This window comes from Hipposideros armiger, unplaced genomic scaffold (assembly GCF_001890085.2).
Source record: "Hipposideros armiger isolate ML-2016 unplaced genomic scaffold, ASM189008v1 scaffold_320, whole genome shotgun sequence".
NCBI lineage: Eukaryota > Metazoa > Chordata > Mammalia > Chiroptera > Hipposideridae > Hipposideros > Hipposideros armiger.
This window is the reverse complement of record NW_017731670.1, coordinates 1237114-1242828: the sequence shown is the minus strand read 5'-3', so window position 1 is coordinate 1242828 and position 5715 is coordinate 1237114. Positions and strand designations below refer to the sequence as shown.

Below are 5715 nucleotides of genomic sequence, written 5' to 3'. Positions count from 1 at the left end.
TTTTTCCCCCTTTGACCCATCTTCTCCACAACTGCCAGAATATCATATTTACCATGAAACTCCTCTGCCAGAATCCTTCATTAGTTCACTATTCCTTCCAGGAGAAAGGCCAAGCTAATTAACATGGTTTGCTGGGGCATCAAAAGCCTGGCCCATCCCTCATTTTCCACCATTGCTTGAGTTATAGTATGTTTTCAAGTGACTCTAAACTATTTGGCTTCCCAATCCACACTTCACTTCCCAACATTCTCCCCCGACACACATACTAATGCGATATGTTTCCTGCCAGTCACACTCCTTATTACCATCCAGCATTCAGCTCAGAAAACTCTGGAACTTTTCAACATGTGCTCCTTTGGCAATTCGTGTTAGATTAAAACACAGACATGCTATGCATGCAGCTGTCTGCCTTTCTAGGTGCTTTACTCTTTGAGTAGTCTGTCCAAAGAAGGTTGTATTTGTGGAGATCTAGCCAGTGCCACACACGAATAATAGAGGGCAGGATTGGAGATGGGATCTAGGCTAACAGGAGAGACATTAGAAAGACAGAAGAGTGGACGGTAGAGTTCTTCTACTTAACTTCCTTTGTGCCAAGGAATACATGAACAAGGGGGTCTCACTGGTTATGATTTGAGCCACCTAAAAGGAGAGCCCAGAGTCAGTTGACTTCTGCTACACTCTTCTCTCACCTCACCCATCTCATTGGTAAAAGGTGGCATTTCCCCTACAGGGAACTAGAAAAATACTCAGTTTCCTTGCTGTTTACATTTTCCATATACAAAATGTATAATTTTCAAAGCTCCAGGCAATTAATGGAGCTCCTTAGTTTCTATTGTGTTTCAAAGATACAGCAAAATTTGGAAGTTGTGTTCTCTTCCTGGAATTCTGGAAAATGGCGTACCCTAAGAGAGAATTCTCAAACTGGTAGGAACCTTAAGAGAGTTATAGCAAGTCTTTATAGTACAGATAAAGAAACATTTATTTATTTATCCATCATCCATTTTGTGGTTGAACATGCCAGGAAAATGCCTGGTGTTATGACAAAAATGAGCAAGCATGCTCTTCATTGGGGAGTTCACAGTCTTGTTATAAATAATGACATGTAGTAAGATAATGATATAAGTAAAATGGAATTTGGGCTCAAAGAGGTGAGTTGATTTGCCCAAAGCATGCACCAATAATTAATTCATGGTTGATCTAAAAGTTTAGGGTACAAATGAGTTATACTAGCTTCTGTCCTTTGCTCTTTCTCAAATTAATAGTATGAAACAGTTTTGTAACCTATAAAGTGACATGAATAATTTAATCTCATTGTTGCCCTCTGATATTTTTTTTCTTTTCTGTTAGTAAAACATTAAATCAATATTTATTACAATATAGTCAAAAGTTTAGTTCAGTGTTGTTTCTCATGATCTCCTTATTCCCGTGAGAGAAAGTATGGTATAATGATACAGAAAACAGACTTTTGAGTAAGATACACTTGAATCTCAGCTTGAGTTTACCACTTACAAGAAGCACAGCTTCAGACAAATTAATTGACCTAAGTCTCAATTTCCTCATCTGTGAAATGGGCATGACAGAGTCCCTTCCACATAAGGCTTTTGAGGGGATAAACTAACATACTGCATGTGGTGCAATGAACACAGAATAAGCACTCAATGCAATTTATACAATGTCTGCTATTTTTGTCATTTTGCTATGAAGAGCCCTTCAACTTTTATAGTACAGCTTGTGAATCGGAAAACATGCTGCCAATAACATAGCCCTTCACAAATGAATCCAGAGTTCATTCATATGAAGTGAAACTCTTTTGCTCACTTCTTTGCTGAAGTTGCAGGTGTCTTTCACTACCTGTCTTTAACCTCTCAGAATCCCTGTGATTTTTCAAGTTTCATCTCAAATCCACTTTCACCAAGAAGCCTTGACTGAGACCTCACAGAGACATCTAATGTTCTCTTTCTTTCCCTTCCCATAGTAGTTTATTCTAATTACTTTTAGATCACATATTTCAAATATCCTGATTTTAAAATTGTCTCCATATCTGTCTTCTCATAATGCGATGAGATCTGTGAGCATATGGAGAATGGTTAACAGAATTTTGTGCATAGTAGGTTCTTGAAAACTATGTCTGTTGAACTTAGCTGAATAGAAAAATGAGGAGCTTCATTATCTTTGTGACTCAGCTTAATTTTGAAATCATATGCTATCATTTAAAATCAAACTCATGAACTGAAATGCAGATGTGATGATTAAGGTTTTTTGAGCACATTGAGGACTGTCATAATTCTAGAGAGCTGTAGAGGAAGTAATCTTCTTGAATGAAGAGCAATGATAAATTCACTTGGTGGGGCTAAAGAAATACCTCTTTAATGAGTAAATACCCAAAGCAAAAACTGAGAACTTGAGTTGTGCAAGGCTTGTATGTGACACGTATTTTAAAAATAATAGCTAGTAAACCAGACAATTGGGGCTTCATTCATTCATTTTATTTTTTTTTTTTAGTATTTATTGAGCCTTCAGCAGGATTCTAGAATTTGAAAGATTACTAACACAATACCCTCCAACAACACCACATTGTTAGAATACGATAACAACATTGGACTTGTGGGTTAGGATGTTTACACCTGATTTTAATTTTAAAATAAATTTTGAAGTTTATTAAACAAACTTATTTTGTATGTGCTCTATTGTAAGAATGGATTTCTTTTGGGAAGAAAATGGGGAAATAAATAATAATTCTAAATATATACATACATACTTATATATACATCTTCAAATAGTTGAGCATTAAAACTGTAACATGTTATAATTAACTTAGTCTCTTTAGTCTTGAAGTTAACCAAATAACAGAAAAGTATAGCCTTCTTTTGAAAAATTCTGTGATTCCCTTAGATTAACATACTGATCATACTATTGACCAGAGAGGGAACAAAATCCATGGTACTTTTTTATGTGTTACATAAATGTGTTTTTCAACTTTTTAAAGGGAGGGAGAGGTAAAGAGAATAAAAGCTTATGGCTTATTTCCATTTTCCTTATGCAGGTGTTAAAGTTTTGACTAATTTGTATTCTCACCTTAAATAATGGATGGCGTTTGTTTTTTGTTTTGTTTTTTTTTAATTTGAAAGAGCACTGTTTATTATACTGAAGTAAAAATCAAATTTGTTCATATTTTCTCATATTGAGTAATAAAATTTTAGAAGGTATTCAGTTTTAAAACAATATAGAAAAATGAATAAAGGAAAAGTATAATCATTGTGCTTCTGAAATTTACCCTAAATCAAATTTTCTTATATATTTAAATTCATTTATTTCCTAATAATTCAGCACACTCAGAACTGCATGCTCTCTTTCCCTTACTTTATTTTAGTTTTGAAAATTTGTAACTTCAAAGAAAACATGATCATGGTTTATAAACACTCCGATTCTAAAAATAAAGTTAGAATCTCCTGTAACCTTTATCTAATTTCCTTTCCATTCCCAGAAACAACTACTGTGATCAGTATATCTACCATCATTTCCTGTCTATTTACGTGCTACTCATAAACATTGCAAGAACATTTTATATATAGTTTAAAACAGATTTTATACAACTCATCCTGCACCTTTTTTCTTTGTCTTTTTAAAATTGCTTTTGATTTGTACTCTTTAGTAAGGCAATAGCTTTATCACTATGCATTTAAAATTCTTAACTTTGCTTATATTTTTGGTTAATATTATGAATGCACTGTTATCCTTATAATATTAATTGCTCATTATTCTTATATTTGAAAACTTTTGATTCTTATGCATCAAACTTGTTGAATTCATTCTTATAATTTGACATTGATTCTATTAAGCCTTCCATGTAAATGCTCATATTTGCTACAGATTTTGAAAATGTTTCTTCTTTTCCTATCTACACATCTTATTTGCCTCTTTATTTGGGGGGGGCAGTTTATTTGAGGGGGCATAAGATTTCACTGTATTGAATTGCATGAGTGGTGGAGATAATGACTCATTACTTTAGAATCATAAAGCAACTTTTTTCCCCCCCATCTGTGCCTTTTAACCCACTTGATGGACTATTTCCTGCTCCTTGGATGAAATCTCTTGCAGGTCACACTTAGTTTACCAAACAAAAAAGTATAGATCTAATTATGATAACCCCACATTTTATTTGAACTTAAGGGTCTCTGCTGGCCCAACTTGCTACTGCTTCAGATCAGAAGCCTGAACAGAGAATGGGGTGTAGCAGTCTTTTCTTCCCATTCTGGCTTCTTGGTGATTCTAATCTTCCTTCCCCACTCACCAACTCTGTTTTTTTGTCCTTTTGTGGGCTGACTCGTCCAATTTCAGCTTCCTCTCCCTCAGCCAGCAGGTTACAATTCCCCTCACTTTTGTATTCAATGGCATCACTTTGGACTCCTTTTAAAACAATCTGTCTTGCTTAGGTAAACTTTCTTTACCAAAATGACCTCAGGTCAACATCCCTACCGTGAATTCCACATCCATTTTCCTGAAAATAGTCACCTATGCTTCTCTGTCAGTGGAAGTATAGTTACTGCCGCCAGACAATCTTCTGCCCTTCTGCTGACATCAGTCAGCATTCGCCCGTTCCTTTTTTTCCACCATGCTCAGGGGGCTCAGAGGCACGCATATCAAGCCTCCAAGTTCACTCTTTGAGCTCCTCTTGGACTGAGAGTGAGGCAAAGCATCCATCTTCCCTCCTCCATGGGGAAGAGAGGGAATATGCATCAACAGATAGCTTTCTCCAAAGGAATTCTCTCCAAAATATATTCTTCCACAAATCTTTTATTGCCATGTAGTCAGTATTGGGGTAGGAATCCCAAGCCAGCTTATTAGGTCATCTCCTTTGCAAGTTTTATACGGGTGATCTGGAAGCTTGTCTTGGAATTGTTTTGTTCTTGGCCTTGTCTAAGCAAGGAAACATTCCCATAAATATGTTGTTTAAAAAAATCATTTGCCTTTCTTGATTTGAACTGATCTGTTTGTAATATGTTACTATTAAAATGATGTTTGTTATAAATTTTGGGTAGCTAACTTTCATTACTTAAAATTTGTTGAATTAATAATTAAAGTACCTATTTGTGTCATATGCTTTTTGATGCTGGAGATATATGGTAAAACGAAAAGGTCTTTGTCTCACATTGAAGTTGGGGGGAGGGGTGTCTTAAATTTTAAATACATACAGCTAATTAGATATATAAATATATACAATTTCAGAAGTGGATAAATGCTATGAAATACTGAAACGTGGTTATGTGACAACGTGACTGGGGTTTGAAATTAGAGGAGTTGGGGGAGAAAAGGTTTCTCTATAGAAATAGCATTTAAGGTGGATTGTAAAGTAGAGCTAGTCATGTGAGAAACAGAGAGGAGGACCTTCCAACCCGGGAAAGGGAGGAGCACATACAGAGTCATAAGGTTTGGAAGTAATTGCATGTCTAAGAAACACATAGAAGGATGGCGTAGCTAGAAAACAGCAAGGAAGGAAAAGAGTGGTAGATTCGTTCAAATACGAGAGTATGTGGGCCATGGTAAAGAGCCTGAGTTTTTATTTTCAAATAGGAAGAAATTGAGGGTTTTAAGCAGGAGAGTGACTTAAACTTAAGTGGCCACAAGCAAACGTTGATGTGTGATCACCCTACTTATAAGCCTATTGAGATCAGCCAAAGCAAGCCATGTCAGGGGCTCACACAAAGCTCCTAGTCG

General features: G+C 35.6%; 1 protein-coding gene across 6 annotated transcripts in view; it reads left to right on the top strand.

Annotated features, from left to right (window-relative positions):
* NLGN1 (neuroligin 1) overlaps positions 1-5715 on the top strand; it is a 904313-nt gene that overhangs the window by 353055 nt on the left and 545543 nt on the right. The window lies entirely within an intron of this gene.